The sequence below is a fragment of the Anolis carolinensis genome, unplaced genomic scaffold (genome assembly GCF_035594765.1).
Source record: "Anolis carolinensis isolate JA03-04 unplaced genomic scaffold, rAnoCar3.1.pri scaffold_15, whole genome shotgun sequence".
NCBI classification, from domain to species: Eukaryota; Metazoa; Chordata; class Lepidosauria; order Squamata; family Dactyloidae; genus Anolis; species Anolis carolinensis.
In genome coordinates, this window is record NW_026943826.1 from 13,774,564 (window position 1) to 13,788,964 (window position 14,401).

The 14,401-nt window shown below is 42.1% G+C and overlaps 1 protein-coding gene across 2 annotated transcripts in view; it reads left to right on the forward strand.

Moving 5' to 3' along the window:
- nphp4 (nephrocystin 4) overlaps positions 1 to 14,401 on the forward strand; it is a 231,594-nt gene that overhangs the window by 182,865 nt on the left and 34,328 nt on the right. For both annotated transcript variants that reach the window (XM_062965716.1, XM_062965719.1), the window contains 2 exons: positions 746 to 1,122; positions 12,231 to 12,394. The gene's annotated coding sequence lies outside the window, so the exon portion shown is untranslated. The remainder of the gene's footprint in view (positions 1 to 745; positions 1,123 to 12,230; positions 12,395 to 14,401) is intronic.

Below are 14,401 nucleotides of genomic sequence, written 5' to 3' on the forward strand. Positions count from 1 at the left end.
CTCCCTCCCCAATATAATTGGTACTAACTCTTAGGCATGTCCGATTGATGAAAAAAATGTTTCAATTCTCGTTTCTAAAGTAGGGGGCGCTGGCGCTTCGATATAGAAAGTATTTCCGATTTTTTCACCCAAAAATTTCAGATATTTCCGAAAATTCGTAATGATTCTAAATGTTTCTAAAATGGTGGACGTGCATGCGCAATCGCTACACACCGGGCTTGTATGGCAATCTTCCATGTGGACGCAGAGGACGTTAGCCCCCACCTTTGCGTCCATCGTGGAAGCTTCTGATTGGCTAGGGAGCGGCAGCCATGTTAGGCTGCGCTAAGCTCCCATTCAAGGTAGGTTGCAGAAACAAAAAAAAAATTAAAAAATATTTTTAAATATATATTTTTAAAAATTTTATGGGGGAAAAAAATTAACGAAGCATTAAGAGACAATTAGAGAATGGTCCAACAATGGTTCAAATTACATTGCTGGTTGCGCTGTGAGACAATGTCTCGGAATGCGTATCAAAAAGCGAGAACAATCCGAAATAATTCCGATATACAATTCAAAACGATTTTTTGGACATGTCTACTAACTCTTGATCCATGAACTGAATATTTTTTGGACCTCTTCCTTGCATGCGAATATCTTGTTGAAGTGTATGTTTCATACTGTGCAACAGTATGTTGTTGTAAGTATCAACTCAAATTCAACATGCATCTTAAGTTACATCTCCCATCTCTGTCTATTGGACCAGGTATGAGCTGCACCGCACGAAGACAACCCATCCAATCTGTGTTTGGAAGGTGATAGTCGGACTCCGTGGCGTTACCTGAGAGGCAACCGACGGCTCATTTGGACGCCCAGCGCTCGAGATGTTCCAGAACCACCTTCTTTCACGGCGTGTCATTTGGGAAGGTGACAGCCACACTCTGTGAAGCGAGTTGTCCGCACCTTCCTGCATCTCGGCGCCACTCGCGAAGGCGGATGTGGGTCATCAAACCGGAGGCCATCTGGGTTGCTTTGCTCCCCAAACAGGAGGGCAGCTGACGTGAAGACAAGCTGCAAACATCTTGTCACCACACCCCCGGATTGCCTTGGAGGAGCACTGAGGACAACACAGAAGTGGATCCGGTGAGTTGTATGGCTCTCTTTCCTTTGGAAATGTCTGCAGGGAGAAGACAGAGGTGGTAGGGAGGGCGATGGATATTGTGGTGTCGTTCTTTGGGATCACTGCGTGACGAGAGTGCAACTAGTTTGGTAGAATCACATTCGCCTTATGGTTGTGTTATGGGTTTTTTTCGTTGCTTCTGGAGTGAAAGAATTGGCCGTCTGCAAGGACGTTGCCCATGGGACATTGCCTAGATGTTTTGATGTTTTTACTATCCTTGTGGGAGGCTTCTCTCATGTCCCCGCATGGAGCTGGAGCTGATAGAAGGAGCTCATCCGCACTCTCCCCAGGTGGGATTCGAACCTGGCAGCCTTCAGGTCAGCAGCCCAACCTTCAAGTCACGAGGCTTTTATCCCCTAGGCCACCGGAGGCTCCTACTGAGGAAATGAATTCTTCAGATCAGCTGTTGAAAGCACACTGGAAGAGCCAGGTTTTCAGATCTTTCTTAAAGGCTGCCAAGGTAGGAGCCAGCCTGATGATAATAATAATAATAATAATTATTATTATTATTATTATTTATTTATACCTCACCACCATCTCCCCACGGGGACTCGGGCAAGGCCCGACTAGCACAATTTACAAAAACTACAGCATAAATACATTTTTTTTTCGTGTCAGGAGCAACCAGAGTTGCTTCTGGAGTGAGAGAATTGGCCGTCTGCAAGGACATTGCCCAGGGGACGTTGCCCAGATGTTTTGATGTTTTACCATCCTTGTGGGAGGCTTCTCTCATGTCCCCGCATGGAGCTAGAGCTGACAGAGGGAGCTCATCCGCGCTCTCCCCAGGTGGGATTCGAACCTGGCAGCCTTCAGGTCAGCAACCCAACTTTCAAGTCGCAAGGCTTTTATCCCCTAGGCCACCGGAGGCTCCATTGCGTTATGGTAATCATAAGACTGTATAAGCATAGCCAAGTTTTCCTGGCGTTGAAAGCCTTGTGGGCCACATCAAAGGACACAGCGGGTCAGATTCGGCCCCCAGGCCATGAGTTTCAAGAAGTGTGCTGTAGAATCACCTGGAAGACCTAGCAATTTCCTAGCAAGACCACTTTTTCCTATGCAAAGGTCAATGAAACTGCAGATATGGGCTTCATGGTTATGGGAGGCCTTACCAGTTTGGCCTTCAAAGTCATCTGAGAACTTAGGGTGGCCCCATGAACACCATTGGGTTTCCTTAGGGAAAAACCTAAGTTTCCTTAGAATCATAGAGTTGGAAGAGACCTCATGGGCTATCCAGTCCAACCTCCTGCCAAGAAGCAGGAAATCGCATTCGAAGAACCCCCGACAGATGGCCATCCAAAAAAAAAAAAACCCTCCAAAGAAGGAGTCTCTGTTGTGGAAATCTCTGAGCGGTTAGACTCAATTTAACCCTCTCTGGGGGAGATTCCACCAAAAATGCAGCAGAGTAGCAAAAGCAAAAGCTTTCAAATGCAACAGTTACTTACACGGGGTGAGCAAGAGAAGCCTTTCAGCTTAGGATGGCAATGGAGAGCAGAGTCTTGGTAAAAGTTCAAAAAGTATTTATTCAGGTAAAAAGAACTCCATTGTAGATAGAAAGGCTTCGGAGCTGTCTAGTCTACTCTAGACTGGTTTCTAAGGAAAAATAAGAAAGGAAAAATAACAAACATCTTAATAGTTACATCTTGTTAGAAGAGACAGCAAGATGCTTCTTGTTAGCTAGAAGAACAAAAGGAGAAGAGAGAACCAAAATGGTCCAGTTTATTGGGGCCATAAAAGACATTCCGACCAATGAGAAGTTAGTGTCCTTAGAGATTCACATTTCTACTAACTTCAAAGTAAGGGATGTGACGTAAACAGGATAGAGTGAAACACAGTAAAGCCTGTCTAGGCATGCTTTGGAAACGGGGAAAGGATTCCCTCAATCTAACTCTATCATCTATCTGACTACATTTAGACTTGAGTAGTCCAGGGTGATTCCCAACAGTCTCCACCACACTCCGGGGCCTCCTTAGTTGGACCTTTCTTTCCTCTGAATATTTCCAGCTGATATTCCTTGGCGTTCTCCCTACTCAGAACTAAACGCCTCTGGCCTTGCACGACTTCCAGAATACATACTAGTGCAAATCCTGGTGCACATTCTCAAAATTGGTGCGAGGTTGGTCGTCATCATAGGCTATCACTCGTGAATCGAATATGATTGCCTTCCAAGTGTAGGTTCTTTGCGGTGGCTCCGTAGGTTGGTATGCTCGTTCCACGCCAGAAACACGAGGCATTTCGGCCTGTGTAACAAATGCAAGTCGGAGAATAGCTACAGAATAGCGACAGCGGGTGAGTTCCGCGAGGTCACTTTCCCGACGGAGTGACACAGATCCACTCCACCTCTGAATGGCTGTGTGTTGGGAGGAAGGTGTTTCTCTGTGTTTGCGTGTCGGAAGAAGAGGAGGCAGGTGGGCGGGCGGGCGGAGAACGTCTTCGGGATGGTCGGGCGGCTGTCCTCCCCTGGGGAATGCGGGGAAAAAAAGCTCCGGCAAATTAGTCCAAAATAGAAAGTGGAACATATGGGTCTGGAGATATTGCTTCATTATGAATTATCACCGTTCCCAGGCAGCGGCGCTTCTCCTCTTCACGCCAGGGAAGCGAAGGATGGGTTCTCCTCCCGCCTCCACACACACACTTATATATAGCTATATACGGTTCGTTCACAATAATAACTGTTGGATGAGTGTTGCGTGGGGGTTCTCTCTCTCAATTAATGTTCACAGAAGTCTGTGTAAAAGTGTGTGGCATGTGCTTAGCGTGTATTTTGAATAGCTAAGGGGCCATCAAGTGATGCGCCCCATGAAACACACCACGTTCTCCCATAAGTCCCTTAAATTTATTTATTTGCTACATTTATATGCCGCCCTTCTCACCCCGAAGGGGACTCAGAGCGGCTTACAAATTAAATTTACATACAATAGTATATTATTAGCATAGTACAATACTGGCAATAAATTACTATATTGTACTGTATCAATATATGGTAATATTATGAGTAATATTACATGTAAACTATAATATATAATTAATATTATATTGTATTATTAGTATTATATTGTATTACAATATAATATTATGAATATTATATGTATATACAATATGTTATAATTATGATATATTATTGTAAATTATATTGTATATCTATATATATAAAAGGGTAATGAAATTTCGGCCTAGGACAAAACAACAAAACTACACTTCCCAGAAACACTAAACTTGGCAGCACAACCCCTCATCCATGCCTCTACGTTCATACAACAAAAAGCTCCAGCTACTCCAGAAAACGGCCAGGCTTTGAGACTATAAGGCTATTCACTGCTATTCCATCTGGCCAACAAAGGATTCCCATAAGCCACAGCAACACGTGGCCAGGCAAAGCTAGTATATATATATATGTATACATCACACACACACACACACACATATATATACATATATATAAAACCTCAAATGCCCTCTGCGTATTTCTCTGTGGGTATTTCCGGTGTGCAAGATGCTCTTTCTTGCACAAGATACACCGTTTCCTGTGCAAAACACATTCGTATAAATTTTGCACGTAAATCCTGAGCTGCAGATAGTGCCATTTTGGAAGGTTTTCTCTCAGTAGGAAGGTAATTGCGGAAATTACTTCTCGCTGCCGTCAAGGGCTAATTGCATCCCAAAAAAAGTAACTTGCACAGCGAGGGGAAAAGCAACTTCCTTTCAAGAGGGAGTAGAGGGAGGGGGAGGAACGGTTCCAGGAAGCCGAAACCTACCACAAAAGGCATTTCGGAAGGAAAATGTTCACTGAGAAACATCTCGGCAAACACCTGCTTTGGAGGGAAATGAAGGTCAACGGTAAAGGTGAGAATACAGAAATGAGCCCAAAACCAACACGCCTCCCGCTCTTTGCATACATCATGAAAGCCGGAGAAGATCCGGGTGGTATTTGCAAATTTTGGGGAATGTGGACAATAACGCAATAACATGAAAATGGAATATTTTGTGATGGAAAGTTATCACGCACTGATGGAGGAGGGACGGAGAAGGCAACCAAAGGAAAGGTCAAGTTGAGAGCCTGGACCAGAAGTAAGCAAAGTGCGGACCACAGGTGGACCCCCAAAACCCACACTTCGACCTCAAATCTACCAGAACTCTCCTATAGGCTATTTTGGAACCCCATCAGTCCTCGTGGGCTCATATTGGCCATCATCAGCCCTCAAGAGCAATCTTAGGCTTCTATCAGACATCTTGAGCTTCCAATAGCCATCTTGAGCTCACGTCATCTATTTTGGACTCCTGTCAGCCATCATGACTCACGTACGCCATCTTGGTCTCACTTCAGCCATTCTGGGCTCCCTAAGTGCTATCTTGGGCTTCCATCATCCATCTTGGTTGCCCATTGGCCATTTCGGACTCCCCTCTGACCATCATGGCACTTCTTTGGTCATCTTGGTCTCCCAAGGGTTATCATGGGCACCCAGTGGCCATCTTGGTCTCCTAAGGGCCATATTGGGCTCCCATCGGCCATCTTGGTCTCCCAAGGGTCATAATTGACACCCAGAGGTCATCTTGGTCTTCTATTGGCCATCATGGGCTCCCATTGGACATCTTGGTCTCCCAGGAGCCATCAAGGGCATGCATTGGCCATTTCGGCCTCCCATCACCCATTTCAGCCTCTCGTCACCTATTTTGGGTCTTTTTTAGAAAAATGAAGTGACCAATCCATTGGGTCCTCTTCTTGAAATGAGGGCACGGGGATCATTTCAGGGGATATTTTCCCCAAAGAGCCAAGGAGGAGCATGGCCCCAAAAACCTGGCAGAGGCCCAGCCCGTCTCGTTTCTAACAAATGCTCTTTTTGCCAGCTTTCCTTCCATCCTTCCTTCCCATCCATTTCCATATGAATCAGCGTTAGAAAGCAAACCTCTCCAGAACCCGCATTTAAATACACATTTTAATACATGTTTTCATATCTCCGTTCAAAACATTATTTAAATGCATATTTTTTTTTTGCCTCCTCGCAAAACAGATTATTTAAATGAGTGTTTTCTCTTAAAATACTTATGTAAATGGGCATTTGGAGATCATTTGAGCTGCCAGCGACAACGCCGCGGCATTTGGAGGCTGGCGGAACGGGTTGGGTTGCCGGAATTGGGATCCACACATCATCCTGAAAGATGCAGATCCAAAGAGGTTGAATTTCCCGAGACAGAGGAGGAGGGTCTTCATGGACTAAAAACCCCATTTTGATTCTAAAGTATTTTGAACAATTTGTATGTGGTCCGGGTTGTATCTAATACGAATTGATGAGAAATTGGGTTGTAAATTGGGTCGTAAATATGGATTTAATGAGACACTTATGATTTACGAACAAGACGCTTACGATTTACGAACAAGAAACTTACAATTTACGAACAAGACACTTATGATTTACGAACAAGACATGATTTAGAACAAGACACTTACGATTTACGAACAAGACACGATTTACGAACAAGACACTTATGATTTACGAACAAGACACTTATGATTTAGAACAAGACACTTACAATTTACAAACAAGATACTTACGATTTAGAACAAGACATTTACGATTTACGAACAAGACACTTACAATTTACGAACAAGACACGATTTACGAACAAGACGCTTACGATTTACGACCCTCTTACGATTTTTGCACAGCCGTACTCTGTGGTCCTTCTCTGCTTCTCTCGCCATCCATCCCATAGATTGATTTCCAAGCACATTTTCATAGACTTCTCTTGTATCTGCTTCACCTCTCGCTGTGTTATCTAATATGGCATGTGCTGCCCTTATTCTTCACTATCTGGGGCTACTTTAAATAGGTTGAGTAATTTGACTACCTTAATTAAAGGGGGGAGGAATCTTGGCATTCGCGCCATGGAGTTAATTAGCGCCATCAAGACACTGAATGATCCCTAATTTTGCTAGTTAGAGACCCACCTGTTACCTGCAATTCCAGAGCAATATCCAGAGATTAAGAGGGAAGGAGAGAATAAAAAGGGAGCAGCTGTTGTTGCAAGAACACTTAGCTGGATGACAACCGAAACACAACAGGTCTTTTACTCGATGTGCATGGGAAACGTTATTACTTTGGGGTGCTTCATATCAGTGCTTTGCTGCTAGGGAACACACTGCGCTGATGCACAAAAGCATTGTCTCTGAGGCCAGAAATCCCGATTTTGAGATTTCATTTGCCTTTAAGATAAGAGCGGCAGCTGATACCGTTTTGGGTATTGCTGCAGAATTTTCACTCACTGAGTTGAGAAATATACAAAACTCTCCAGTTAGTGGCCTGGTAGAAGACGCGCAAGGATATGCACGATTCTTTGTTTACAGTAAATAAATGCACACAGTTTATTGACCACGTGTGATGAAGTCCTATGATTCGTTTCACGCCATTTCCAACTTGCGTCGATCTTATTACAGGGCGAGATTCATTCAGAGGCATTTCACCATGCTTTCCTCTGAAGCTGAGAGAGTGTGATTTACTCAAGGTCTCTCATTGGGTTTCATGGTCAAACAGGGATTTGAATCCCAGTCTCTGGAGTCACAGTCAGACGACTACGCCGGGTGAAAAATGCATGCCCAAATGCCCCACATATTTCCCTAAAATCTGCCAACTCCACTGGAGGGACATCAAGAATTGATACCTAAAGAAACAGAGGAAGAGCTATAATACATATGTACTAGAGGTGAGAAAGAGAAAAATCCCAGGAACAGGATGACCTAGATTGGATAACGGATGAGCACCGGCAATGGGCCTTTTTGCTGAGGAGCTGTGAATTTTGCCGATACGCAGCACAATAGCAGAAGCTCCTCTGATTTTGAGAATTGCTCCAGAGTTGTTGAGACTGGGATTGGCACCAGCAATAGTTGACCCTCCCAGTCCAGAATGGGGCTGGTGCACATGGGTCCCAATTCAAACGGACCCCGTTGCACATGGGTCCCGCTTTGCTTGCCGTCCTACATAGTATTGTGATACCAGTGCTTTACTGTATACGGATGTAACGGAACTGCCCAAATATAAGTCTACTCACAAAGACATAAATCCTCAATAGGATTCAAGTAGCTATAACATTAAAATATTAAAGAAACATAACTATTAATAAGGAAATAATACAACACTGGTGCATAGCATCTGTGTGGTCAATAATCAATCTCCAAAGGCTTACAAGAGTTTGGGAGCAACCATCAAGAAGGTCCTCTTCTATGGAGAGTAATGGGACAGATCTCCAAGCCCAGGGAGAATGATATAGGACAATACGGTCCTTCAGATAAGTTGGACCTGAGTTGCAAAAGGTTTTAAAGGTCTTAACTTTGAATTGTGTCTCTTAACGAATCATAGGACTTCATCACAAGTGGTCAAATATCGTCCCGCCTTTTTCCAGACATCGGACCCAATGACGCTTATTATAAAAGACAAGATAATATGTATTTTATTTGGGGAATAGAAAAGCAGGTGGCAATACCTTCTACCCCCACTAGGGGGCGTGAGAGACAATTTAAGGAAACCAAGTCGAGGAATACGGACAGGAGTTCCAACGTCTTGCTTAAGGAATATCCTTGTCTGGTCTTAAAAGATCCATGCGAGATTAAAAGAGATGAGAAAATACACATATATGCCATCTTTGGAAATCTAAAAGTGTAATTCGGAACGGACTGAGACCCTGATCAGGACAATCTTGGACTGAGGAGACACTTTGTAGTCTAGGACTCGTTCTGTGCAGAATTTTCGCATGAATCATTTTGTACAGAAAAGAGCATTTTCTGTGCAGGAAAAATAGGTGAATTTTCCGCTAAATAAGTCTGAAAAACCCAAATAGTTTAGGGAGATCTTCTCACAGAGGTGAAGAAATTGCTAAAATTACTCATTGCTTCCTTGGAGATCGAAGAGTCCATCTCGACCATGAAACGGTGGAGAGAGTCTCATCCTTCAGTGAATCTGTTGTGTTTCCAACACAATCATTTTCCCCAAGCACTGAAGCACTTCTGTTCAGGTTGACTGCTTCCTTACTTATTTGAGAAGGATATCTAGTAATCTAAAGCTCTGAGCTTTGCATCTTCCATCATCCATCTTGGTCTCCTGAAGGCCATCTTTGGCTTCCATCAGCCATCCTGGTCTCCCAGGAGTCGTCATGGGTAACCAGTGGTCATCTTGGTCTTCTATCGGCCATCATGGGCACCCATCAGACATCTTGGTCTCCCAAAGGTCATCATGGGCATCCAGTGGCCATCTAGGTCTCCTGAGGGCCATCTTTGGCTTCCATCAGCCATCTTGGTCTCCCAAGGGTCATCATGGGTACCCAGTGGTCATCTTGGTCTTCTATTGGCCATCATGGGCTCCCATTGGACATCTTGGTCTCCCAGCAGCCATCTTGGGTTTACATTGGCCATTTCAGCTCCCCATCACCCATTTCGGCCCCCCATCACCCATCTTGGCCCTTTTTTGGACAAGGAAGATCTTGGCCCATGGTGTTTATTTTCTCGGTATTTGTGTGATTATTTCCCTCTTTTGAAGGACGCAGCCCCGCAAATCTCTTTCTTGGGCAATCAGAACTCTTATTTACAGGCCTCTCATTCATCTTCCCTTGGTCGGGGATCATCTATTTATCTCTTTCATTCTTTTGCAGATTAATATCAACCCAACCGGTTTGGCCCCCCTCCCTCTCTCTGCATCCTAAATTTAAATCCAGATTTAGCTTTTTTCTCCCTTTCCTTTGTGTGTCCGCGGGCGGATTGCGTCCTCTCTCCCGGCGTTATTGTGTTTACGGCTTCCATTCCCGGCATTAGCCTTCAAATAGCCCGATCCATCTCGGCCTCCTTAATGTGGGATTCAGACTTTAAATTAGCTCCTTTTCTTCCTTACCTGCAAAGATTACAAGGTGGCATAATTTGCTTATGAATCAAGCTGTCTTTCCCGCTCAGGGCTGTAATTCATTCTTTAACAAGAACGAGGGCTGTTTTGTCATTTAGGAGGAACGTTATGAGCTGGCCCAACCACCCTTCCATCTTCCTCTTCCTTATTTGCAAACAAAGCATCTCCTAATAATAATAATAATAATAATAATAATAATAATAATAATAATAATAATAATAACTTTATATACCGCTCTATCTCCTCGAGAGAACTCAGGGTGGTTTCCGACGTGAGTATAAAACAGTCAATTGTCAAAAACATCATACAACAACTTAATAAAACAACATCATCGCAAGGTTAAAAACAGCTCAGTTAAAATAGACATAGTCATTGCATCGAGGGGTCAGGAACCAGTAGTCAGGCCAAGGTGGACATAGACCATAACCCAAAGGTTAGCGGTTCGAATCTAGGGAACGGGGTGAGCTCCCACTGTTAGGCCCAGCTTCTGCCAACCTGGTAGTTCGGAAACATGCTAATAATAATAATAATAATAATAATAATAATAATAATAATAATACTTTATTTGTACCCCGCCCTATCTCCCCAAGGGGACTCGGGGCGGTTTCCAACAAAAGTAACAAAATGGCAGACCTTCAATGCCGAAAAGAGACTATGATAAATCAAATCAAAACAGTCTCAAAATAAACTTACAAAACCAAATAAATAATAATACTTAATAATACACTTTGCTGTATTTTGTTGGCTGCCCCGAGTCCCTTCAGGGAGATGGTGGCGGGGTAGAAATAAAATATATTATTATTATTATTGTATGGCACAGCAAACAAGATAGATATGCTGGATTTTGTTTCACAACTTCACAAGTCGAACACTTCCCAAGTGTCTAGGGTTATTGTTATTATATTATTAATATATTATTATTATTATTATTATTATTATTATTATTATTATTGTATGACACAGCAAACAAGATAGACATGCTGGATTTCGTATCACAAAATCACAAGTCGAACACTTCCCAAGTGTCTAGGGTTATTGTTATTATATTATTAATATATATATTATATTATGTATTATTATTATTATTGTATGACACAGCAAACAAGGTAGATATGCTGGATTTGGTTTCACAAAATTACAAGTCGAACACTTCCCAAGTGTCTAGGGCACTATTATTATTATTATTATTATTATTATTATTATTATTTTTATAACACAGCAAACAAGATAGATATGCTGGATTTCGTATCACAAAATCACAAGTCGAACACTTCCCAAATGTCTAGGATGGTGTGATGTATTTTTGGATGATGCGTGCAGATCCCAGTCGGGTGGCCTTTTGCAGTTGGCAGATGGTAATTTTGTCAATGTCTATTGTTTCCAAATGCCAGCTGAGATCTTTTGGCACGGCTCCCAATGTGCCCATCACCACCGGGACCACCTGCACTGGTTTATTAATATGTATTATATATTATTATTATTATTATTATTATTATTATTATTATTATTATTATTATATATGTGTTCTGTGATCCGTCCTGAGTCCCCTTCGAGGTGAGAAGGGCAGAATTTAAATACTGTAAATAAATAAATATATATAAACTAGCTGTGCCCGGCCACGCTTTGCTGTGGCAAAGTGGTGGTGGTATTGGTTAAAAATTGTTGTGTAATTTTTATTTGATGTTATTTGCATTTTTTTATTAATTTTATTGTAAGTTATATTTTTATTTATTATATTTTATTATTTTCTTGTATTATTTTTAGTTATTTTCTGTTATTATAGTATTTTATTGTATTAATTTTTTTAGTGTTTTTAATTATTTTTAGTGTTTTTTATTATTTTTTATTGGGGTGCTAGGAGACCAAGTTGGAGGAGCTTAGCCTTCTAACTGGCAGCAATTGGATAAAAGCAATTATTCCTCTCTCTCTAATTAGGACTTTATTTTTCTTTTCTTTTTGTTGTATCAACCTTGAGGCGTGGACGATGGGTTGTGTTGTCAAATTTCGAGGTTGGGGGGCCTGTAGTTTTGTTGTTTTGTGGGTCACCGTGATGCCATCGCTCTTTTATATATATAGATAACGATATACTCAGGGGCTCGTTTAATTCAGATTTGTGTCTCTTGGGATAGAAATGCCGTTGGATCCTTGGTTCATCTCCTCGGCCTTAGGAATATTCCTGTGATTATTTCTAGGGAAGGAGAGACTTCTGTGGGGTCCTGAGGATCCAAAATGGGCCCACCCATGGTCACCTGACCTATCCCGGAAGTGAATCCCGGCGACCTTTTTGGGCCGCCCTCTACTGGCGAAGCCGATCGATGACGCCCTTTGCTTTTCCAGAACGTTGGATGCCTGGAAGGTAAGACGTGTTTGAAATATCAGAGGAGCCGAATTCACTTTTCACAACTAATTAGAAAAAGATTATTCTCCCTTCCCCCCTCTGCGCCCCACCAAGCGTTCTCCCGCAGGAAACCTACTGATTGGTAATAATAAACCTACCCTTCTGCTCGTTAGGTAACGATTTTTTGATATGCAAATGCTCCTTTAATATGCTCTAATAAAAAATACCGTTAAATACTAATCCGATTGCTATTTATAAATGTATACATAATTAAATAGAGATAATTCATGTAGGCAGGGTTTGTTGGGGTAATTTTTTTTTCTCTTCCCCCCCGAAAAAAAAAATATTTGAATAATGAGAGGTAATTACGTGTGGATAGGAAAATGTCAGAAAAAAAAAACATTGAGGTATTTCGGTATCTATTTGCATTATTTAAACGAGAGCGGGCCTGATGAGCAATCTAGAGACGGAATAGAGATGGGTTGAAATCTTTTCTCCGTCGTTTTTCAAAAAGGGAAACTCAGCTTCCGTTTTGTGTCAACTGTGTTTCTCTGGGTGTGTCTACACTGGAGAATTAATGCAGATTAACGTCACTTTAACTGCTAAGGAACCCCGGGACTTGTAGTTTGGAGAAGAGATGAGAAGCCTTAAAAAAAAAAAAAACCAGAAAATTGGAGAATTTTTTTTCCATTTTTCCCCTATTTTTTTCCAGGGGTTTTCCCCATTTTTTTCCAGGTTTTCCGCATTTTTCCTTTTTTTCTATATTATTTTCTGTAAATAGTGGTTGTGGTTTTAAAGACAGAACTCTGCATGTTTGCCTCCTCACCTCTAAATTCTTTACAACCACATAATACTTCACGCTCTGCTTGCTGTGAGCTGAATGCTCAACTATAAGTATCCTGTCTTGGGGAGTTCTCCCTAACAGAAAATCCCAACACTTTGAACTCTGGATCTTTGCCTCCCAAGCTCTAAATTCTTTACAACCACATAATACTTCACACTCTGTTTGCTGTGAGCTGAATGCTCAACTATAAGTATCCTGTCTTGGGGAGTTCTCCCTAACAGAAAATCCTAACACTTTGAACTCTGGATCTTTGCCTCCTAAGCTCTAAATTCTTTACAACCACATAATACTTCACGTTCTGCTTGCTGTGAGCTGAATGCTCAACTACAAGTATCCTGTCTTGGGGAGTTCTCCCTAACAGAAAATCCTTTGAACTCTGGATTTTTGCCTCCTAAGCTCTAAATTCTTTACAACCACATAACACTTCACGCTCTGCTTGCTGTGAGCTGAATGCTCAGTATTCTGTCTGAATATTTTTGGATGTCCTGCTGTTTTGGGGTAGTTTTCCCTAACACACAGAAAATCCTAACACAAGTGATATCAATCTGCATTAAATCTGCAGTGTAGATGCGCCCCAGGTTACTATAAAACTGTGTTTCTGAGCCATCCTCATTTCAATGTGTTGTCGAAGGCTTTCATGGCCGGAATCACTGGGTTGTTGTGAGTTTTCTGGGCTGAATGGCCGTGTTCCAGAAGCATTCTCTCCTGTCGTTTTGTCCACATCTGTGGCAGGCATCCTCAGAGGTTGAGGGGTCTGTTGGAAACTAAATGTTATATATCTATAAGTCCGTAATACAGGAAAACAGGAGGCTAAAAAGTTTGGCAAAGAAAGCGAGAGGTTGGAAAGCTCAAAACGATTCAGTTCGGGGAATCAACACTTGTTTACTTGTTGTTGCTAATTGCAGACATTAAAAGAAAGACTAGCTACGTTTGCTGGATGTATTTATCGCTTCTTAAATTTTATTATCCTCATAAGGCTGATTTGACTATCCGTGTGTGTCTGTCTCGGTGGCTGTTCAGATATGTTTTTTTCCCCCTGTTGACAATGATAACCAAAAAAACAAAACACAAATGCAATAAATTCCCAGATAAAATTAATGAAAACAACCAGGGCCTTACGATAAAAGCCATTAACAAAGGGAGAAACACATGGATATCGAGGCAACGTGTTTGGATTCTTG